Genomic DNA, 24885 nt, shown 5'->3' with positions numbered 1-24885 from the left:
TGGAATTGAGTTAAATTGTAGGGCACCAGACTGCTGTCCCAGAATCATGTGACATGCGAGAATCTCCACACAGCTGGTGAGTTGTGTACTGAGAGTAGAGAAGCCTCCCAGGAGGGTGTCTTTCCTCTCCATTCACTCAGTCACTAAAATATATAGCTTGAAACCTGAAACACAAATGCGTGAAACCTCACAAATAAAACTTGAAGAGCAGAACTCGGAGCATTTTGGTGTGATGAAGAATACTGTATGGGGAGAACACCCAGGCCCAGCTCTGTCACTGGTGCATGACCCTGGGCAGGTCATTTAGCTTCTCCAGGTTTGCGTTAGTTCCTCTCCGATATAGAGTGCCCTTCCTCTTTTAAGACTCTGATTTTCTTTTTTCTTTTAAAGATTTTATTTATTTGACAGAGAGAGACACAGCAGAGAGAGGGAACACAAACAGGGGGAGTGGGAGAGGGAGAAGCCGGCTTCTTGAGGAGCAGGGAACCCAACATGGGGCTCGATCCCAGGACCCTGGGATCGTGACCTGAGCCGAAGGGAGACGCTTAACTGACTGAGCCACCCAGGTGCCCCAAGACTCTGGTTTTCACATAGAAATGTGCTTTACCATCCCCCAAGGGCAACATAACAGTCAAGCACTGACAGCCTGTGTCAGACTTGAACTTCCTCTTCTCTCAGTCCCCACACACATTACCCCGCATGGTCTGAGCCTAGATGGGGGTGCAGAGACGGACAGTAAGCCGTTGAATAAAAAGCTCTGGTGCCAATTCCTACCTCGTGTTCCAAATGAGGTTATCGTTTTCTGTGGGAGTATCTTCTAAGCTTGGCTGGATATTTTTAAGATCTGAATCTGGGGGGTAGCATTAATACTGACAGCTACGTTCAATGTCTAGCACATTGGAATACATCGCAAAGCTCAAAAAAGACTAGGTCGGGGCAGCCAACTCTTCTAGTTCAGTGACACATAAAGGTTTCAGAAGGCGCCAGGCAGGATGCATGCTCATGGGGAAGTAGCCCTGCAGCCACGGCAGAGCCACGAGGGAGCTTTGGGATGATGGTACCAAGCTAAGTGCAGCGAACTGCCATCCACACGCTCTCTTGAGTGTCATTGGTGAGTGAGAATGTGGCACAGTATAAAAATCAATCAAGTACTGGGGCGCCTGGGTGGCTCAGTCGTTAAGCGTCTGCCTTCGGTTCAGGTCATGATCCCAGGGTCCTGGGATCGAGTCCCACATCGGGCTCCCTGCTCGGCGGGAAGCCTGCTTCTCCCTCTCCCACTCCCCCTGCTTGTGTTCCTGCTCTCGCTGTCTCTCTCTCTGTCAAATAAATAAATAAAATCTTTAAAAAAAAATCAATCAAGTACTACTTTAGAAATAAAAAGTGAGGAGAGATTACAAACAGGATTACATAAAAAATAGATCTCAGAGCCTAAAGTTCAAGGACAGTGAAAGAACAGACTAGTCTGCTTACTGGTAACTGATGTCTACAAAAGTTAACAGTACATTTGTTTTTTGGTGTTTTCATTCAATTTTATTCACAGACGTAAAATACAGTGTGTGTGTATATATATATCTCCACATACATATCCACATATGTATACGTATACACACACTCCCAAAGTATATATAGGTAAGAAAACCAAGTAGTACTGGAATTATCACCAGGAAAGAACTAAAGGTAAGGGAGTCTTGGTATCAATAAAGGAGCCTAGGATCTCAAATAATTTTCTAGAGAGAGAGAGCGCCCAGATGGAAATCCAGCTATAATCCAGAGGGGAGGGACTTTGGTTTTCCAGACACAGGAGCATGCATCCACGTTGACCCTCTGGGACACTGGTCAGGCAAGGCCAGCAGTTGGTAAAGGGCATGACATATACCCATCATGCCTCCGCTCTTCTAGTAATTAACAGGCATTGTTAAATTGGAGACTGCACTTCTGGGGTCCCCTGTGAGCCCTGGGGTCAAGCTTTCTGGGCTGCCTGTCCTCACCATCCTGAGGACTGGTCCCTCTCAGAGGGCGCAGCTGAACATCAAGTCAACATGCGACCCTCAGTTCACGCCTCGAAATGTCACTGTCTAAGATTCCTCTTAACCTGATTGTATTCCATAAAAATTGAGACCTCGGAGTAGAGAACACGAAGAGATTTTGGTAGTTAATTGGAAGCTGTAGTAGCTCTCTATGACAAATAAATCAGAAATTGATAAATGATTAATGCTTATGAAAGGAAAATTCCAAAGAGCAAGGCTGTGGTTTTCTAGATTAAAGGAACAGAAATCAGGAAAGTCTGCCCATTGTGGTCCCCTTCCCACCCTCATCTTCATCAAATAGGCAGCCTCCCAGGACAGTCACATATCTCTGCAGACCTTTATGGTCTCTTAGTGTGTGTATGTCTTTTGTGATTTGGGGGAGCATCTCATTTAAAATAGAAATTCATCTTTATCCCTTTTAGAAGCTGTATTACAAGGTCCTTCTGCCTATACAATGACTTGTCACAATGCTTCAAAACGAATTCAAAACATGTTCAGCACTTCGTGCCAGTTACTACTTTGATATTGACATTCACTATTTGGAGTTAAGACGGTGTTCTAAAAACGTATTTAATACTCTGCTGGCATTCTAAGTGGATTAGTGACTGTAATTCTCCTAGGAGAGTGACAGCTTCCATACTTAATTAACAAGAAAAGTTGAAAACTCAGGAGGCTTTGCCTTCCTTGGAAATAACTGATGATTAAGGGCAGCTTTCATTAGAAAGGAATATGCTTAGGTATTGTGCATTAGTGAAGAAAAGTTTAAAATAATCTACATGGGTCAAATGCTAAGAGGAGAAAGTCATTTTAATGTCAGTTCTACCACAAGAAAAACCTCTGGGGTGAGCAAGTCATCATCCTCGTCCCCATGACCTCACTGTGGTGAGCTTCAGTCTGTGTGCAGGTGGTAGGGAGAGCAGGAGTCAAGAACGTGACTTTGAAGCCCCAAGGTCCTGAGGTCAGGACTTCGCTCTGCCCCGGCCCCTTCCCATTGCGGATTACATTTGTTCCTGAGACTTTGGGTGGTTTTTTACATATGCTTTTGTCCAACATACTAGCATTTAATTTAACTGATCAAAGATTTCAGGGCACTGCACATATCTTTAGATGCTCATTTCAGAGAGAAAACAAATACAGGAAATGATTTACCCAGAACCCTAGAGTGAACCAGTGTTTGAACATGGAACCCACAGAACATGCCTCCTTCTCAATCCAATTTTTCAGGTACTGTAAAAAAGTTTATTTTCACGCTACCTAGAATTGTACGACTTAAACCTCCCGTACTGCTCGAGTATCGACCATTGGTGTTTGTACTGATGAGGAGAGTTACGTAATCCTAAAATGCCTTTATATTGTAGGAGGATTATATTCTCATAACATAAAATCGACAGGGACACTGTAAAATGGAAGCAAGGTAATGAACATACTGTGACCTCTATTTCTTGTTCCTGCGATCTGGGGAAATGAAGCTTTTAGCCCTCCACCATGGACCTCCCCACTGTGCCCAACTTCTGAACAAACAGGCTCAGCTCATCTCTGCAGGCTGACTCCCCTGATTGAATGCCCCAGAAGCCAGGGTCGCTCTGAGCTACCCCATTTTGTTCCTACTCTGGGACGGTGCTGGATGGGATTAGCATATGCCATCCATCTCCTGTATGAGTCTGAGAAGTCCTATGCCAAATAAATATGTACTGAACTCCAATTTAGACCAATTTTATTAAAAACCTGTATCACATAATTTAACATTAGAAATAGCCCAGGTTGATCAAGGTATTATTTATTTTAATGACTTTTATGGAAATCTTTCTAACATAACACACATACTTTTGATGTCTTTCTAAATAGCCTATAAATGTCCTATTTTTAAACTGGTAACATAGGAGCTAAGTCTGACAAAGTATGAGAGAAGAGTGATGCTGTCTGGGGCTTGATAGAGAGTCTGCATCCACACCAGGTGGCATGAGGTTTTGAGTACTTCTTCACTGTTTCTGCTGTCAGCTCTTTTCACTCTGTCTTTTACTCGGCCTAACAGAAATCAGGCAACTAAATCTCTTGAAATCCTACCTAAAATAGGAAGAAAAGACTTCTGGGTCATCAGAGGGGTCAGCTTTGGATAAATCCATTTGGTGACATCTGTATTGACCGCTCTCATGCTTTCTGGGTTCCGAGTCGTGAGCTGGATGCTGGAAAAGGCTGGCAGCCCCTGTGACCTCCTGCCAAGTCCCTGGGTCCTGGCCTTCTGATTGGCAGCCTTTTGCTTTGTAACCCGAGCTCCCTGACACCATCTCCTTGCTGTGTTCACTTCAACGCTAGTTCTGTCTCCTTTATCCTGAGCTCCTAAGAGCTTGGATCTTGTAGTTCCTTCCACGGTCTGCAGCAACCCATACCTGCTCAATACTGATGATAACTGATGCTGGAATGTTTGCATCACGTGCAGAGGCTTTCCATTCTCAGTGCCACAATTATGAGAGCTGTACAGACGTACGAAACACGCCAGCTAAGAGAATGGTCTAATTTGCAGGCAGCTTGCATTGTATTTTGTAAGAGTATGTTTGACATTTTAAGCTTTGCTGTGGCAGTAAATTGTACTCCTTCTAGCAGGAGGAGTTATTAAGTCTGTGCCCAGAATAAACCAGACTGTTTTGGAAAGTTTAATTTTTTTCAGTTTTCATACCCCTTTTATAACTGTGTTTGTCTCTTCAGAGATAAGCCTGTAAGGAAACACAGCCTATTATTCCTAATTTCAAGTTATAAATACCATTCTTTAGCCTTCACGGGGTTGCATCATAATCTCCTTAAAAAATAAATATAAGAGTTCTGATTCTAAATTAAAAATTAAAAATAAATAAGACCAAAGATTTAACCTGAAGCGTCTATGGCTGATGGAGGTATTTCCTGGTGATGGCCATCCAGTCCTTAATGGAATCTAGGCTGCCGTCTTCATGGCCTGAATGTTTGTGTCTCCCCCAAAATTCATATGTTGAAGCTCTAACTCCCAATGTGGTTGTGTCTGAAGCTGGGGCTTATAAGGAGGTAACTAAGGTCAAATGAAGTCATAAGGGTGGGGCCCTTATAATGTCCTTAGAAGAAAAGACACCAGGGAGGCAGCTGTCACGCTCAGTAGAGCATGCATCTCCTAAGCTTGGGTGTGGAGCCTACTTAGAAAAACAAATCCAAGCAAGGACACCAGGGAACTCTCTCTCCGTGTGCCCACAGAGGAAAGGTCACGTGAGGACCCAGCAAGAAGGTGGCCGTCTGCAAGCCAGGAAGAGGGCTCTTCCCAGAAACCAGATTGGCTGGCACCTTCATCTGGGACTTCCAGCCTCCAGAACTGTGAAAAAATAAACATCTACAGTTTAAGCCACCCAGTCTGTGCTATTCTGTTCTGGTCGTCCATCCTGAGACGCCGTCTATTTTGTAACACGCACAATTACTGTGCCAAGAAAGTTGTTGATACACCATCAACTGTAAGATGCACCCCAATTCCTGTGACGTTAAAACATGAAATGTTAAAAAAAAAAAGTTGAAATTCAGTATTTTAGAAAAACAGTTTTTAAAGAACACAAATCATGAAGATGACAGTAACGACTTAAGTTTTTTAACACAGCTTTTTCCTGAGAAAGGCCAATAGTCTGCTTTAGTCATCTGATCTCTGTTTTATGGCCTCCTAAACTGTTAGAAAATGAGATGCTGCAGAGCTCATGCATGAGAAAACTAGAGCCAAAAATGGGCAAAGAGGTATAAAACCAAAGCTTAAAGTTGTATTGTTTGCATTGGGAACCTAATTTGATTTCCCCAGAAAGCCTGAGATGTTGACAAAACAGTGCCCTATCAGGCTAACTCTGCTCCTCCTTCACTAAGAAAAGGCAAATTTCTTCAGTTTCCCTCCTTGCCACCCCCACGTCTCCTACATCCCTTTTCCTCCCCGGGATTGTCAGATGCCTCTCAAAGACTGGCATCTCTCTGTTGATCTCATCTCTCCTGGCCTCTGGCCAATCCTTTCTCTCCATCTGCAGCTTCTCCCCAAGTGACCACTTCTCTTCTGAAACAGGAACAGAAAACCACACACCAGTACAAGCCATTCCCAGGCCCTGCATCTGCCCGCAAGCTTTAGATTCCCTTTTCTAAGGGGTCCACAAGCCTTGCCTACTTTCTTGTCCTTCACCCCCCTCTCAACCCACTGCAGTGTGAATGCTCTAGAACGCCACTCTATCTCAACAGACCCTCTGGTTTTCCTGCTGCAGGCTTCAAACATTCGGTTTTATGGCAACATCACGGTTTTGAGGAAAACTGTGGTTAAACTGCCCAGGATGGCCATTCTGCTGGCACCTCTGGGACTGACATGGGCTTTCTGAAGCTGTTGGCCATCCAGCAAGCAGGGAGCCTCACCCAGCTAATGTGCTGCCCAAATGAAGGTCTCCCGATGCTGAGCAAGGCACAAGAGGAGGTGGATGCGGGGCATAAAGGCCGGCAGGGAATACCATCGTGCTGAGGTGGGGCCGATGTTAGCTGAGTGTGGAAAGAGGTTTAAGTTCTATGTCATAGTAGGTGCAAACTAATGCCCTTGGTGTCACTTATAAATACCTGACAGCCAACTGGTAAAGAAAAGAAAACTATGTCAGCTTCTTAAGGACTAAGGACTAGAATCCACATGTACTGATTCTATAAGCCCAGAGGCCCAGCAAACCCAGCAAAAGGTCTAGTTTAGATAAACGGATCCAGGAAAACAGGAGTTACTCAGTCCCAGCTTTGTCTAAAGGAGCTGTTGCACAGAGTATTCAATAACCTGGAGAAATGCTTTAGTGATCACTATTCACCTACAATAAAAATTCCCGTGTAGCCACTTCGGAAAACAGTGTAGAGGTGCCTCAAAAAATTAAAAATAGAGCTACCCTATGACCCAGCAATTGCACTCCTGGGTATTTACCCCAAAGACACAGATGTAGTGAAAAGAAGGGCCATATGCACCCCAATGTTCATAGCAGCAATGTCTGCAATAGCTAGACTGTGGAAAGAGCCGAGATGCCCTTCAGCAGATTAATGGATAAAGAAGATGTGGTCCATACATACAATGGAATATTACTCAGCCATCAGAAAGGATGAATACCCAACTTTCACATCAACATGGATGAGACTGGAGATTATGCTAAGTGAAATAAGTCAAGGAGAGAAGGTCAATTATCATATGGTTTCACTTATTTGTGGAACATAAGGAATAGCATGGAGGACATTAGGAGAAGGAAGGGAAAAATGAAGGGGGGGACATCAGAGGGAGAGATGAACCATGAGAGACTATGGACTCTGAGAAACAAACTGAGGGTTTCAGAGGGGAGGGAGGTGAGAGGATGGGTTAGCCTGGTGATGGGTATTAAAGAGGGCACGTACTGCATGGAGCACTGGGTGTTATACGAAAACAATGAATGGTGGATCACCACATCAAAAACTAATGATGTATTGTATGGTGACTAACATAACATAATAAAATTTAAAAAATAAAAATTTTCCATGTCAGAACAGAACATAGTTCTTCCTCCATTGTTTTACTGGCCAAGTGTTCTTTGATGTCCTGTTTTCATGGATGAATCATAATACCCAGAGCACTGGGAATCATTCAAAACACCAAACTGTGTGGTTAAAAGTTTACAAGCTGACAGTTGAGTCAACAGGGCATACCTTGCCTACAGCACAGAGAGCTGATCTGCTTTTAGCTGCACAAACGGTGGGATTTCTAGTAGTTTCTGCTTTTCGAAGATTCACAATCATTGTAAAGTGGTATGCTACACATAGAACCATCAATTTTATGCCAGGCTATACCATCTCAATGAGAAGTAAAAGCTTCTGGATGCACATACTGCAAATACATTTCAAAAGGCTCAAATTTTCAGGAGTAGGACAGATTATCAGAAAAAAGATCATAAATTACTTTGGAAAAAAAAAACAACACAAAAACCTAAAAACATCAAGCTCAACATTCTGCTTGCAGGTTTCTACATATACTGCATACAGCTGGGTGTGCCTGTGTATCTATATAGCTTTTTTAAGGTGTATGGTCTAGCCCACTTCGCCATAGTCGTTCCTCTGCAGGAATGGCAGCATTCCTTGCTGGGAAAACAAGAGGAGCTCGGTCTGCATTTCTGCCCACTTGATACAAAGGCTCAAGAGCTTCCCGCAGAGGAGAGCCAGCGTGGAGAATCCCAGCAGTGTCTGCAGTGGGAAAAGTTGAGGGCTGACAGTTGGCGGGACCTGGGGAATGGCTGGGCCGCTTCTGGTTTCAGGTGTATCAGTGGATTCCGTGGGCCCAGACCCAAGTCTTTAACCAATATGGGAAGGAAGTAGTTTGCTCAGAAGTCTGATTGCATGCATCTGCCTCAGCTGCTAAGAGCTTGGGTGAACAGTCTGGTACAGTGTAGCTGGTTAGATGTCTCTGCTGGGAAGAGAGGACAGAACCGCTCTCATCTATTCCCTTCATTGACTTGGAGCCATGTTCCCTGCACTCAACATGCCACCCCCCGGATCCCTGCAGGTAACATTTTCTCCATCTTCTACGCTAGCACCAAGTGAAGGGTGTCTTCATTTTTTAAGACACGTTTTATGTAATTTTTACCTAACATCTTGCATTGTTGTAGAACATTGGTTAAAACTGATGAACCTGGGCGCCTGGGTGGCTCAGTTGGTTAAGCAACTGCCTTCGGCTCGGGTCATGATCCTGGAGTCCCTGGATCGAGTCCCGCATCGGGCTTCCTGCTCGGCAGGGAGTCTGCTTCTCCCTCTGACCCTCCCCCCCCCCTCATGTACTCTCTCTCATTCTCGCTCTCTCAAATAAATAAATAAATCTTTAAAAAAAAAAAAAAACCAAAACAAAACAAAAAAAACTGATGAACCAATATTGATATATGATTCTTAACAAATGTCCATAGTTTATATTAGGGCTCACTCTTTGTATTGTACTGTTCTGTGGGTTTTGCCAAATACAAGATGTCTCGTGTCCATAATTACAGTATCATTCAGAATAGTTTCACTGCCCTGAAAGTCCCCTGTCCTCCATAATTGATCTTCCCCTCCCCACCCTCCGCCAAAAATCCCTGGCCATCACTGGCCTTTTTACTGTCTCGGTCCAGACTCATATACTACTCTTTCCAGAATGTCCTATATTTGGAATTATACAATATTTTGCCTTTTCAGACTGGTTTCTTTTACGGAGCAATATTTATTCAAGATTCCTTCATGTCTTTTCTTTTTTTTTTTTTTTTAAAGATTTTATTTATTTATTTACTAGAGAGAGAGAGAGAGAGAGAGAGAAACAGCATGAGAGCGGAGAGGGTCAGAGGGAGAAACAGGCTCCCTGCTGAGCCGGGAGCCCGATGCGGAACTCGATCCCAGGACTCCAGGATCATGACCTGAGCTGAAGGCAGTCGCTTAACCAACTGAGCCACCCAGGCGCCCTCCTTCATGTCTTTTCATGGCTTAATAGATATTTTCATCATTCAATATCATTCTATTGTATGGATATACCACAGATTATCTATTCACCTACTGAAGGACATGTTGGTTATTTGCAATCTGGGGGTGTTTACATTATAACATCTGTGTGCAGGTTTTCATGTGGACGCGCCTGTTAGTATTTCAGTCCTTACTGATACAGGTGCAGTCTGGTGAGAACAGATTTGTGGACACTGTTCATTCTGGAAAGCTGTAAGATAGTCACTTTGGGTCCATTTTTCTCAAAGCTCCTTAGTACCTGCTGGGCTCTTGGCTACCATTTCTGATTGGCAGATTAACCCCTGCAGATGTATTTTTTGAAGCTTGGCTCTTACTGATAACCAAAAGTTTGTCAAGTTCCCTCAAGGCTGCAGTTACAGACGAATTCGTTTCTTTATTGACTCCAGAGAGGGCTGACATCTGCCACAGAGACTTCTGAGAGGGACATATGGCAATTCTTTGTTTGTTCCCGACATGTCAACATTACTTTCCAGGTCTATAGACCCCCGGTGGAAATGAAAGTGCTTAAAATTTCAGATGAAGAGTTATACTTTGATGCTCCCATTTCCACGAAGGGATTATCAAAGCTGAGATCAGACGTACCAATGTTGTTGACATTGACTTTCTCATATCTACTTCTACGGCCAAAAGAAGAACATTTTTCTCAGTATCTGGAAGGTCCACACTCCCCTGTAGCCTGTCTCCTTTCTTCTCAGCTTCCAAACCAACAAATGGCAGTTGGTTCTGCGGCCTGTTTCCAGGAAGTTCATGGTCCCCTGTGTTACAAAGATGTTCTAGGTCACGTGGAGCCTCCTGTTATTCAGGCTCATGCTGTTGATTTCCTGGTTCCTTATGCTGCTGAAGGCCATCCACTTGACTCAGATTCTGATGTTCTAAATGCCAGCCCTTTTCACTTAGAAACATCCGTGATCAATGCATCATGGTAGCAGAGACAGAAAAACTAGCTTCCTTTCTTGTGTGCAGATGGAATTTGAACCCCTGGGTGTTTTTTTCAGCAGATTATCTGTAACAACGGATTTTTCTGATAAATTCTGTAGAGGCATCACTGGACTCCAGTCTGACAGAGTATTGTACTGAAGAAGTATGACCAGAAAGATCCTGTAAAGGAAAAGAATGTTCTTTTTCCCTCCATTTTTAATTTCTTCACTTAAAAATCAATATTGTGGGTATACGCCCAAAAGAATGGCAAGGAAGGGCTCACAGAGATGTTTGCACACGCACGCTCATAGCAGTATTATTTACACTAGTCAAAGGTGGAAGCAACTCAAGTGTCCATCTACAAATGAATACACAAAATGTGGAAATACATACAGTGGAGAAATGGAAAAATATTCATCATTAAAAAGAAAGGAAACTCTGATACAAGCTACAGCATGGATAAAACCTGAGAACATTATGCTAAGTGAAATAAGCCAGTCACAAAAGGACAGATAGTTTATTACTCCACTAATGTAACATACCTAGAGGAGGCAAATTCAGAGACAGGAAGTAAAATGGTGGTTGCCAGGAGTGAAGGGGAGAGATGAACGGGGACTTACTGTTATAATAGGTTCAGTTTCAGCAAGGCAAGATGAAAAATATTCTGGAGATGAATGATAGTTGCGCAACAATATGAATATACTTAATGCTACTGAACTATACACTTCAAATGGTTTAAATCTAAGTTTTATGTTATGAATATACTTACTATAATTTTTAAGAAATCAATATTGCAGTTAATGCAATAATGTTATACAACCAGCATCTTAATCTTGGGTGACCATAAATCCTGGTTTGTTGGCCTTGGTCCCCATTTCTGCTTCTTTTCCCAGGGCAATCATTAATAGTGCCCCTTTCACTCTTAGAAGTGTCCCAGATTGAACAACACATCATCTAGTCACCCTAGATCTGTTTCATAATTGCATAAATCATTACATTGACATTTTCATTTGCAGATGTCTTAACATTCCAAATGTGCCTGCATTTTCTCAAGTACTCTAATTATAAATTCAATGTCCTATAGAACATTAAGGGTTCTGATCTTTTTTTTTTTAAACTTAAAACGACACCCATTTATTAGCTCATAGTTCTGTAGGTCCGAGGTTTGGAACAACACAGCTGAGTTTCCTGCTCAGGATATGACAAAGCTGAAATCAAGATAGTGGCCAGGCTGAACTGTCATCCAGGGGCTCTGAGGAAAAATCTACTTCCAAACCTATTTTGGGAATTGAATTCAATCTCTTGTAGTCATAGATAGGATGGAAGTCCCTGATAGGACTGAGGTCCCCCTTTCCTTGCTGCCACGCTTAACATTTTTTAAAGCTAACAGACTACTTTCTGAATGTTGACTAAAGAACCAAAAGCAGTCCTCTTTTCTTACAAACTCATTATTTCTTTAAACACTAAAACCCTCTAACTTGTGACAAGCTTACTTCGGTATCTGTAGGTTAAAGGGAGAAGATAAAAGGCCCAGTCTGGGACTGTTGATATATATATATATTTTTTGGCCTCTCTTGGCTGCCTTTTTATTGTTTTGCTGTTGTTAAAAATATCAGTAGAGGGACGCCTGGGTGGCTCAGTCGGTTAAGCGTCTGCCTTCGGTTCAGGTCATGATCCCAGAGTCCTGAGATCGAGTCCCACATCGGGCTCCCTGCTCCGCGGGGAGCCTGCTTCTCCCTCTGCCTCTGTCTCTCATGAATAAATAAATAAAATCTTTAAAAAAAAATATCAGTAGATATTCTTAGAAATCAGAAATATGTCTATGTTTCAATTAACTCTGCCTTTCACCTTACCATGAGAAAATGAGAAAACCACTATTCTCCATACTGACTCTAAGAGGACCATTTTACCCACCATAACCCTTTATTACTGTCTCCCCCAGAGTATCAGTCTCTTAAAGGCAGAGGCATCTATCTTTAGCACCCAGCACCAATCCTGGTACAAAAGAGGTTCTTAACAGCCACATCTTGAGTCAGTGACTAACCAATCATTCGATGATGTTCAAATACTAGTCTTGCTTGATTGTCCTCAAATTTTGCTTTAAAATATACGCCAAAAAAACCATGCTTTCTCTACCCACCTCCCGCTTCAATTTAGCCCATCAATGATCTAACCAGAGTGAGTTCAGATTTGGATGTTCTTCTACTTTTTTTTTTTTTAAGATTTTATTTATTTGACAGACAGAGACAGAGAAAGGGAACACAAGCAAGGGGAGTGGGAGAGGGAGAAGCAGGCTTCCCGCTGAGCAGGGAGCCTGATACGGGGCTGGATCCCAGGACCCTGGGATCATGACCTGAGCCGAAGGCAGACGCTTAACCGACTGAGCCACCCAGGCACCCCTGGATGTTCTTCTATTTTTAAGAACTACCTTTACTTGGAAAATAGGAAGATTTTGATTTTCAATCCGTAAAAGGAGTTGTGTCCTACAACGTAATCTGCAACTAAGCTCCATATAGCCGAAGATAAGAACTCATCCCCCTTAAAACCCGGTGGGAGGGAAATCCAGGTTTTTCTCTTGAATGTTTACTCAAATATGAATGAAAGAGAAAAACTGTGGGAAGGGGGAATCAGAGATCCTAATGTGTTACTGTAACATGGATTACTACTACTTACTTTCCCATACAATTAATCAAGTCATAGTGTAATATTAGATTCAAACAGTTCCATCCTGAGAACACAGGGTAAGTGGGGCTTAGGTGAGGGCTCAGGATGGAAGACAGTGGATTCGTCTTGAAGCTGCAGTTACAGAGCAAAAGCACTGTGTTTAGTTTGGGTGGCTTGGGGTTGGACTGGCTACACTCTTGTTGTCACCATTGGACTGGAAAGAACACATTCATATTATAGTGCGGTTTACCCCAGGCAGCATTTGTAAATCCGCATTTAAATGCTTTCATCACCTACCAGAGAAGATATCTGAATGGAATATTGCCTTTTGAGACATAAAAATCAATTAAAAATAGATATGTGTCATAGACTGACCAATGCACTAAGTTACTCCATTTGTTTCAGTTACTCTGCTCTCATTTTCTAGATCCAAATATCAGAGGCAAACATAAAATTACTTCGTTCAATAATCAAGATTTGTTCCTAGATGCGCTAATGGAACTTCTGACTGCCGATAAACAATAATTTATTACTTGGCGATAGTAGAGATTCAATCATATTTACTTTAATGGTTTGCAAAAACAGAATCTGACAAGCACCAGGGTATGAAATAAGTGATTAGAGTCAATACTCTTATTTTAATCTCCAATTAACAGGTCATTTCTATCTTTGTAATCCTTAAAAAAAAAAAAAAAGAAAGAAAAAAAAGCACCATTCAAGTTATAGGTTAAAGAAAGGTTCGGTAGAAACACGGATACATAGATAATTCATCTAAGGAAAGACCCAGCCTGCCAGGAGCTATTTCTCTTATCAGACACGGCATTCTTCCTTTGTACTGCTATGCATTAAACGTAGGCTATCTGGGACTTCGGTGGGGAGAATTTTTTTAGAAATCAATTCTCCCGGTATTTGACTTTGATTACTAAACCGAAACAAAGGAAACCTATTTCACTTTCAAACAGAACCACATGCAGAGGCAGGCGCTTGGTAATTTTTAGGTATTTACTTGCTTGATGCTTTTTCCAGCAATTTCGACTGTAATGACTATAATATCCATCTGTTTGAAATGGAAATTGGTTAAGCCACTGGATCCTTTTTGGATTCTTACAATAGATCATCTACCTGCTTTGAATGAAATATGCTAGGTAAGGCTCTGAGGAAATAACGTTTTAGATATATGTAAGACGCGATGGGGTGTCACTCCGCGTTCGTGTTCATTCCCGTCTCCCGCAAGGGCGCATTCTTTCGGGAGGCTGGGAAGGGGTAAACTACATTTCCCAGAGTTCCTTGCAGTTAGGGTTCTGGGCACATATCGGGCTGCTAGTTTGTTTTTGTTGTTGGTAGCTGTGTTCAGTCACTGGCTTCCCGGGTGGAGTGTAGCAGCTTCTCTCGTTACTGTGCTCTTGATTGTCAGCAGTTCCGGTGGTGGCCCTGATTCCCAGCCCCCACACGGTGGCAATGATGGCAGCAGCCCCCCGGGGGGCCCAGTTCAGCAGTGCTGCCTGGGTGTCACCCCTAGAGCTCAGCCTGGATCCTCGTCTCTCCTCTCAGTGGCAACCTTTCCTTCTAGCCTTCTTGTGAGCACCTAACTCCCATGTGAAACCCCGGTCAGCTTCCAGTAGCTAGGATAGTTTCTATTATCTGCAGCCTCCCTGGTCCAGGGAAGAAGGCAGAGATGAGGACACTCAGTGCACAAGGCAGCAGGTCTGCCTGGGGAGAACTGCAAGAAGGAAAAAGTTTGTGTCCATCTAACACCTACGGTTAACCATGAAGAACAGGAAGAAGGTCAAGGGCCATACGATCCAGAACTACCCAAATGAGGCCAACACTGTGGGGCCTGAGGTTAAAGCCAGAGCATAATTATAAAGGCTGAGAAATAATTATGGGGGCCCCTAGAGAGAGAGAAAAAAAACATTAAGGAAAAAATGACAAAGAGGGGAGAGAAGAAGGAAAAAGAAGGGAACAGGGAATAAGAGCGAATAAAACCATGCATATGGTGGAGAGAATCAGATGCCAAATTCTTCACTGAGCTTGCCTGGATGGTGCTGGGAGCAATCCCCCAAGGAGGCATGCTGCCTCATCCAGACTCAGGAGGCCTTTCCACCGGTGAAATGCAAGCGCGTCAGTCCCGACAGCTCTTGAATAGATATACAGATTCAAACTGGATCAATATACCTATTTGTATATTTCCAGTTCTCCTGTATACATATATAGGACAAATAAATTTGTATTTATGTATATAGGATGGCGGGAAATACGTAAAATACGTATATTAAACACAAAATCTGTTAGATTTTTTTTTTTTTATTTGAGAGAGAGAGAATGAGAGACAGAGAGCATGAGAGGGAGGAGGGTCAGAGGGAGAAGCAGACTCCCTGCCAAGCAGGGAGCCCGATGCGGGACTCGATCCTGGGACTCCAGGATCATGACCTGAGCCGAAGGCAGTCGCTTAACCAACTGAGCCACCCAGGCGCCCAAAATCTGTTAGATTTTTTAAAAAGGAAATTAATCCCAAGGGTTTTAAAGTCGGACACAGTAATGCAAAGAGCTGACGAACTAGTCAATTAGGTTTAGGTTCTGATCAGCTTAAAAAAATGACTGTAAATATTCTTTTGATAATTCAATAGAGTAGTCTGAAAGCCTAAGGTAAGAGGTTTACACAAAACAATTAAGAGTTCTACTGAGACTGTAATCCTTGATACAAAAGAAAATGTGTCTGGCAGCAGAGGCCTACTGTTCCAGCCTCATTCACAACATTGCCCCTTCGTCAAAGATACCTGTGCTCTCCTGGGCCCGCCCCTACAGTACCTGAGCGTGCAGAGTCCCCCTACAGTACCTGAGCGTGCAGAGTCCCCCTACAGTACCTGAGCGTGCAGAGTCCCCCTACGGTATACCTGCACGTGCGGAGTCTCTGCAGGGGCTGTTCCTTACCTATTAAAGGCTCTTCCTTCCCCCAAGAAAGGACCTTCCTTCACAACCCCAACATCACTGCCGGAAGCAAGCATTCCTGACATCCCTCCCATCCTAGGTCAAATTCCCTGCTTCTGCCCTTGACATTTTTCCTGCCTCGCACTGAGCACAAGTGTAATTACAGGTTTACGTATGTATTACCAGCAGACCTGTGCTCCACGGGAGGTTAGGTCTGAGTTTCTTGCTATTGCATTCTGAAGGCTTAGCGTGGAGCCTTAGGTGCCTAGGCAATGCTGAACGATTGAAAAGCTGAGGGAATGTTATTGCTGCCTCATCCCCAAAGTCCAAGTACCCCATTGCAAAATGCGTAACTGCCCCTCAGGAAACTAGGAATTATTATCATTTTATGAGGGCCATACTTCTAATGGCATTAACAGAAACGAGCCAATGACATGTTTAAATTCTATTTTAGAATTTCACTTGGTCACCTCTCCCTCCCCTTAACTATCTCATTATTTCCAAAAACCACCACAGGTAACTTCTTTAACCCTAGATAAGCCAAAGGCCTGTCTCAGGTGGAGGATATGCAGATTTGACAGGGTGCGCCCCTAGCTCCCAGAGGACGCTAACTCCTAGGAGTCTAGTGTATACCACGGTGTATACTATGAGAGCATACTAAGTATACCAGGACAGGGGAATTTACCTGAATATTCAGTGCCACGGTCAATTACACAGCAACCCCTCCAGAGCCCCCAGGAGATGACATTGAACTCAACACATTTCTCCTTGTAAGACTGCTCACAATGTGCTGACTGCATACTCAGTATTATATACAAATTATTTCATTTGCTTCTCACAGCCACGTCGGGAAGTCTCATGATGGCCATTTCACAGATGAGGAAATGGCTCAGAGATGGGATTCACTCCAGGGGATCCAATGCAGACTCTAAATTCCTTCTTGAGTGGTTACAAGTTTGCCTGGATGGGAAGTAAATACCCAAAGTGAATGATGTCAACTCCTTTTGGATACCTCTCAGCTAGGGGCTCTATGCTACGTATTCTCTTATGACATCAAGAGAAGAAAATCACAAAAGCTGAAGGACATGCAGTTGGCCATTTAGCACCGCTATGCTGGCAGACCTTCCAGGGACCAAGCTATACCAGAATCAGGCTCCATTTTTATTCCTTCAGTCTGTTCTTTTTTTTTTTTTTTTTTTAAGATTGATTGGTTGGTTGATTGATTGATTTAGAGAGACTGTGAGTCAGGGGAGAGGCAGAGGGAGAGAATCTTCAAGCGGACTCCCTGCTGGGTGTGGAGCCCTATCCGGGGCTCGATCTCATAACCCTGAGATCATGACCTGAACGGAAACTAGGAGTCGGCAGCTTACCCGACTGAGCCACCCACGTGCCCCCAGTCTGTTCTTAAATAAATCCCCAGCATCTTAGTACTTTCATGCCAGTCTTCTCAGAGCACTTCCTCATTTACCTACAAGTAGAAAGGTAAGATTGCCCAGACCAGTGCTGACAGCCTCATCTCAACAGTGCATTATATATACCAAGAGCTAAATCACAATGAGAGCTTGACTCAATTCCTATTTAAAATACACAGTAGAACATCACCATGCAGTAAACACAAAGACTTAGTTGCATGTTTTTCTCAACATTAAGGTCCTGTATATGGCCAAACGGGCTGGTCCTTTGCGCCTTCTTCAAAGCAGTGATAGAGCCTTCATCATAATGTATTTCAAATTTTGGATACTAGTTCTCTAAAGGTGCATGAGAATTATTTACAGTGACATGCCTATAAGTATTCACATGCCCACCTGCCAGAAATACTATAAGCATTAATACCTTCTTTAGAGTCCTCAGAATCCCCAGTAAGATTTGGCTTTGGAAAACCCACATAAACATAGACCTAAAATTTACTGGGAAAGCACCTCGGCCTCTCCCACTTGCAAACAGAACTAACCATGCATAGTATGTTCAATTTCATATCCTGCCGGTAAGTAAAATTTTATTAAAACCTTGAACTGCCTTGGTGATTTGGATATATTAAAACACACACACACACACAAAAGGACAAATTATTTCCGAAGAACATCACTACAGCAATTGAACCTTTCTAGAGATACACTTTCTTTTGAATTAAAAGAAGAGCCTATGGAGAGCTCCCTTCTCAAGTCTGACCAAACGCATTAATAAAGCAGTAGCCTCTGGAGCGGATTCCTTAGTGAGGAGATGCTTTCCAACTTGTCAAGGGTCCCCTTTAGAAGAAGTTATCTGCACTCAGTGGCCATCAGGGAGTCATTTTCATTCCTCGTAAATGATCCTCCCCTCTGAGCTCCTCTAAAGATCCTTCACCAGCACTGGAGAGTCCTTTACACTGCATTTTCCGTCAGGCATCAAGGACAGAAAAACCTACAGTCCTCCCTTCTCTAAACTTCAGACCAAATTAACCATTCATTAGCCAGTAATGTCAAGGATGCTATATGCTAATGAGTCACGTGACTGATACTACGTTTAACCACTGGAAGGCGTTAAATGCCAATTGTTGCCTGTAATACTGCTAATAATCTAAACCTCAAAACGATATAGATACTTTCTAGCTCTTTGCCCACACGAAATGTTCAATATACATTTAAAATTCATGCATACCAACCGATATAAGGCTTTGCACGCAGATGTTTACAGCCTTACCCTCTTTCTACATAAAGCGTTTGTATGCTTACGATATTTACCACAAAGAACTCAGGTAATACCATGAGCTACACCTACGGCAAATATTACGCAAATCCTACCGTCTCGTTTTGAAATTCCTTCTTAAACTGGTATTTTTGTCGTCAGCTTTGGCTATTTCAATAAGTTCTTTCAGATCACCTAAAAAATATTCTGACGAACTTTCTGGTTTTAAGTTCTTAGTTCCCTGCCTCCTGCTAGTTAAAAATCAGTTCCCAGTGGTCGCTTCTAAAGGGAGAGATACACGTGTATTCCATGAAAACACAAATTCATTTTCACCTTTAAGACACTCAACATGTCCCCTGCAGCTCTTGAGTTCTGATTTACCCGGTGTTAACATCGGAAGCACCGCCCGCAATCCCCTACGGCAAGGCAGGCTCGCCCGTTCTGATCACGTCTAAGTTTTCAAGGTAAACAGGTCACTCTCGGCGACCGGAACGAGAGAGGAAGAGCACGAACTCACCTAGGCGGTCAGACCCCGGGCGCGGGGACCCGAGCGCGCGAGGCGACCTGTCGCGCCCCCTCCTCCTGCTGTGCTGGGGGAAGGCGGGCGCAGGACCGGCAGAACTAGGGTGGGAAAGAGGCTCGCCGCCGCTCCCCTCTGCAGACCACTGTCAGCACCACGGTCGCCGGCGCTTTCCGCACGGCATGGGGGCGGGAGACTCTACGGAACCGAGTAGTTGCAAGGCTCTCCCGGCGCCGCGCCGGGGGAGAGAAAGCCGCTTTTGCATCAGAGCCGGGGGCCGTACCTGGTGCAACTTCCACCCCTTGACCTATTTTAGAGTGCGAGAGCGAAAGCAATCGGGAAAAACAGACGGAGCGCGCGCGGGGGAGCGGGGCGCCGGGCCGCGCGTGCCCGAGCGGGAGCGCGCGCCCGCCGGGCCGGGGCTTCCAGAGAGAAGTTACGGCGAGGGCGCCGGAGGCCTCCCGGGCCGCGGCTCGGCGGGCAGACCTCGGGGCTGGCCCCCTCCGCCCGCCCCTCCCGCCGCGGCCCGGGGCCGGGTGTCGCCCGCCCTCCTCCGCGCGCGCTTCGCGCGGAAAGCGCCGTTCCCGGGGCTCGGGGGCCTTTGGGCGGGCGCCGCGACAGCAGCTGGGTGACCGCCGGCGGCCCCGGGCGCGCGATTCCCCGCCCCCACCGCCATCCCCGCCTCCCCGACCCGCCCTCACCTCTCGGGAGGCGGCGCTTGGGCTCCGGCAGCCAGGGGATCGAGGCCCGCGGCGCCTCCAGGCCGGGAGGGCTGCCGGCCTCAGAGGGGCGGCGGGCGCGGCGCGGAGCGGGGGGAGTGTCGCCTCCCCGCCCGGGGCCCTGGGAACGCCCCGCCCGAACGTGCTCGGGAAGTGAGGCTCTGCGGCTCGCGCCCGGCCTGGGGATGGGGGTGACCTTCCTGCCTTCCTCCCAGGCTCTTCTCATCCGTCTTTCCCGGCGCGGCCCGTCCTGTGTGGGAGAGGACACCGCTGGGGCGAGTGCACCTGGCCGGCCGGGAGCACGGCAACGCAGTACCTGGGATGACAACAACGTGACGCTTTAGCGCGTCTTTTCTCGTTGGATTCTTGCAACCCCCTACTTCCACGGGGGATGAGCCCACTGGGTGTATGGGATAATCGAAAATCAAAGGGATTAAGTCCAAGGTGCCAATGCCAGAGTTTCCAGGTCTTTTCACTGAAACAGGGTGCTTAACCTGTTAAGAGTTTTGCAAAACGAGCCCCCATCAAAATAGCATCTATCAGAAGGAGGGATGGAACTTAGGTTAGAAGTTTGTGCTAAAATCGGACACATTGCGTCCCCAACCCCCCACCCCCACCCCCCCACCCCCACCACCCTCTTGCTTCTGTAACAATAGGGTTTAACTACTTTCTGCTAGGTCCTTAGCGTGATAATCATCAACCCCCATCACTAATCATCAGAGGCCTGTGTACTTTAAAAAAAAAAAAATGCACGTGCCCAGTAATTGCTCTGTTGCCCTGTGTGTATGAATTTGATGTCCCTGATGCCAAGCAGGAGAGAGGGAACTTCATGTTGAGCTGTTTTCCAGGCGTGGTTTTTTGTGGGGACCCTACTATAGGGCTCGCATAGACACTGGTGTATTTAAGATGCTACTAGGAAGGCGGGTGAAGATCAGCATTCATAGTTTGTGATTCTGAAATAATTTGCTAGCGCAACAGTATATTGGGGTAGGGAAGGGAACTTTTGCTTGGGCATCTTTATCACCATGCCCAGGATAATCAAATTGACATTTCCTTTTTCTATGGAACTCTGCCTTTTGCATTTAAAAGGGGAAACAAAAAATCATGAGCCTGATTTTACATGTTCTTCTTGAGCTGGTTGCCAGCCCACTGAAGTGCCACTGCTCATTTTTCTTTCTATTCAATGGAGCTACAAATGCAGTATGTCCTTGGGTGCAAGATATATACTGGATACTGTGATGTTCCTTGCCATTTTCTAACAGTGTAGCAGGCAACAAGGCATACCTCAATTAGTGTAGTGACTTGCACATAATAGATGCCTAATAAATATTTGTCAAGTGAATGGGGTCTCAACAGACTGTGATAAATACAAAAGTGGGCTGTTTTAAATTCTTCAGGAAAGCATGAGGGAAATCAGTTATAGGTGATGTGGTCAGGGAAGGCATCCTGGAGGTGGTGACAGGTGCAGGATCTTGATACGGAGAATCGGCTAAGGAATGGAAGTAAGAAAGTCTGTTTACTATGTTTTTGAGATATGGCAGAGACAGAGGTTCTTAACATTTTGTAGGCGCATATAAAAATCTGAGAGAAGCTTTGGAACTCTCCTATATAAAAAGCAAATGTAAAAAGATTTGCATACATTTTTTGGGATTTCACGGACTGGCTTAAAGCAGATCTGTGGAATCCCTAGAGGTCTGTGGACTTGAGTTACCATTTTCTTGTTTGGAGGCAGGGAGAAAAACAGAAGAGATTATTCTATTTGAGGCCATCATAAGAGGCATTTCCATGGCCACCAACAGCATTTGGGTACTGACTAGGGAAGTAGAAAGAGAAGTGTGCTATAAAGGAAATTTGTACAATAGAGAAATATGGCACTCCCTCTCTTGAAGCTAGGACATAGCATTTGTATTCTTTTTGTACCTGAGAATTTCACTTTCATCTCTCAGCAAAAAGATAAATGAAAATATGACTGTCAAACACTGACAATTGCTGATGCTGGGTGGGTACACAGAGGGGGAGGATGGGCAGGGTATTGCATTATCTCATTTGTGATGTTGGACATTTTTCATTAAAAAAATTTTAATTAATGTTTACTGTCCAGTAGACATAACCAATTCTATGACATTTCTTAATTTGGCTTGTTAAAATAGAAATTTTGGGGAGCCTGGGTGGCTCAGTTGGTTAAGCCACTGCCTTCGGCTCAGGTCATGATCCCAGAGTCCCGGGATCGAGTCCCACATCGAGCTCCCTGCTCAGCAGGGGGTCTGCTTCTCCCTCTGACCCTCTTCCCTCTTGTGCTCTCTCTCTCTCATTCTCTCTCTCTCTCAAATAAATAAAATCTTTTAAAAAATAAAATAAAATAGAAATTTTGTATTAACAAATTTTTTAAAGAAATAATACAAGCATGCCAGTGATGCCAAACATAAGATTCCCGTAGTCTCACCTTATCCACATTTTCACTTTCCGTGGTCTCAGTTACCTGGCCATCAATTAGTCCAGAAGAAGGTGCTCCTCCTTCTGACGCATCAGAACATCAGTGGTCACCTGACCATGCTTCAGGGCGCTGGGGTCATTCCGCACACCTCCTTACCTCTCCTCGCCATTTTATCATCTCACATCATCATAAGAAGAAGGGTGAGTGCTGAACAATCAAATATCTTGAGAGACAGACACTACTTTCACATAACTTCTATTACAGTATAGTGTTATAATTGTTCCAATCTCTTACTGTGCCCAACTCATAAATTAAACTTTACCAGAGGCACGTGTATATAAGAAAAAATATAGTATACGTAGGGTTCTGTACTATCCTCAGTTTCAGGCATCCACTGGGGGTCTTGGAAGGTATCCCCTGTTGAGAAGGGGGATGCCTGTATTATTAATAAGTAGAGTCTATATAGAAAGCAGGTATTCTCTTTTTTGTTTTTTGTTTGTTATTTTATTTTATTTTATTTTATTATGTTATGTTAATCACCATACATTATCTCATTAGTTTTTGATGTAGTGTTCCATGATTCATTGTTTGCGTATAACACCCAGTGCTCCATGCAGAACGTGCCCTCTTTAATACCCATCACCAGGCTAATCCATCCCCCATGCCCTCCCCTCTAAAACCCTCAGTTTGTTTTTCAGAGTCTATAGTCTCTCATGGTTCGTCTCCCCCTCTGATTCCCCCCCTTCATTTTTCCCTTCCTACTATCTTCTTTTTTAAAAAAAAAATATATATGGATTATTTGTTTCAGAGGTACAGGTCTGTGATTCATCAGTCTTACACAATTCACAGCGCTCACCATAGTACATACCCTCCCCAATGTCTATCACCCAGCCACCCCATCCCTCCCACCCCACCCCCCACTCCAACAACCCTCAGTTTGTTTCCTGAGATTATTCTCTTATAGTTAATCATGAACTGTGTTGGTGATGGTCTCAACAGAAGTTAGACCACTGTGGAACATTTAACAAGTATTCTGTTTCTTTCTAAACATATACTTAACTATATTGTGTATTGCTTAGTTAACTAAATTACTTTATTATATATATATATATTTATATATCATATTTTATATCTTATATGTATTATATAGAGAGTGATTATATATAATGTAAATATAGAAAATATGTTCTATCAAAAATGTAGCATGAATATATAAATATGTATAATATTGTCTTATGTATTATTATGTCCTATGTTTTATTGTCATATACGATTATTATTACGTAGCTTAGCTCAGTTCCTTTATTAATTAACTCTGGGTCTGGCGTGTGCCTCTTGAGAGGCAGGTGGCAGCCAAGGTTCTCTGAGTATCTGCCCTGCGCCCTTCGGAGAAAGGCAGTGAGGGTGGCTCTTCACACATAGGAACCATACTTACTATCACATGACTAACCCAACAAAGGATTCGTGTCCGTCTAAAGGAGCTGTCTAGTTTGTCCTGTGGCCTATAAGGTGATGGCTGGGAGCGGGCCACCAGACAGATACGTGCTGAAGAGGATGAGACCTGACGAGAGCTTTGCCTGAGTGTCTCAGAGGCAAGGCCTGGATTCGAACCCAGGCAGCGAGGGCTCCAGAGCCCCTGTTCTTAACCACTCTATTGACTGCCCCAAGAGAGGCAAAGACGGAGTTAAACTGAGCCAAACACATGACCGAGTCACCCTGGGTAAGCAGTGGGTGCCTTGACAACTGGGGAACTCCACTCTACTCTCCCTGGGGTGCATTTCCTCGTAGACCTTCCAGGACCTTCTGAGTTGCTTGTGGCTGTGGAGAGCACGGCTTGTTCTTCCTTACTTTCTCATGTCGCTTCATAATAAGTAAGTAATATCCACGTCGAGAACCTGTTTCTCTCCTTTATGACCTGAGTGGACACAACTGCGTGTCGGCGTCCCGGCCATCGGTAGCACCGCCATGACAGAAAGGGGGAGCTGTTCGCGGCGCCGTTTTTTTAGTGGTCTTCTTTCCTCCTAATAAAACCAGAAGATTCCTTCTTAGAGATGTTATTTGAAATCAGATTTCTGCAAATCAAATCGTATGTTTCAACCGAAAAATTTTTTGGTAAAGTCAATCTTTTTCCACAAGAAATCACATTTGTTTTCTCTGAGCTGTTATGAAAACTATATCCAGAATTTAGCCGTTATTATTTTTCACCATTGATTTAATGGACACATGGGAGGAAATGTAATCAATAAATACTAAAACCAAATTATTTCATGTCCCTTCTGCTTGAGATCCAATAGCAGCCCTCCACTGCTTTCTAAATACCACAAATAGGCCACAGTGCCCCTCACAGCCTGGCCCCGACCTACCTCTCTGGAGATTTCTCCAGCTTATTGAGCCTCAATTCCACACCCGTGGTTTCTTAAGTTATGGCATTAATGTACAAATTCATGTCAGCTGTTTTCCTAGAGCTTGTGACTATTTATTTTTTTATTTTTTTAAAGATTTTTTATTTAT

At 44.1% G+C, this 24885-nt stretch overlaps 1 protein-coding gene across 10 annotated transcripts in view; it reads right to left on the bottom strand.

Moving 5' to 3' along the window:
- TRMT9B (tRNA methyltransferase 9B (putative)) overlaps window positions 1-20004 on the bottom strand; it is a 67033-nt gene extending 47029 nt beyond the window's left edge. Inside the window, exons 1-3 of one of the 10 annotated variants that reach the window (XR_004679084.1) lie at window positions 19219-19866; window positions 16723-16997; window positions 3768-4738 (exon numbers count right to left, since the gene is read on the bottom strand). The gene's annotated coding sequence lies outside the window, so the exon portion shown is untranslated. Of the gene's footprint in view, window positions 1-3767; window positions 4739-9478; window positions 10626-14097; window positions 15308-15590; window positions 15918-15973; window positions 16998-19218; window positions 19877-19922 lie in introns of those variants that run through there. The other 9 variants (XR_004679081.1, XR_004679083.1, XR_004679078.1 and 6 more) reach the window with 9 other exon arrangements.
- Window positions 20005-24885: the final 4881 nt, after the last annotated feature.

The sequence above is a fragment of the Mirounga leonina genome, unplaced genomic scaffold (assembly GCF_011800145.1).
Source record: "Mirounga leonina isolate KUSES-001 unplaced genomic scaffold, KU_Mleo_1.0 Mir_128, whole genome shotgun sequence".
Classification (NCBI taxonomy): Eukaryota; Metazoa; Chordata; class Mammalia; order Carnivora; family Phocidae; genus Mirounga; species Mirounga leonina.
This window is presented reverse-complemented; position numbering and strand designations above follow the sequence as displayed.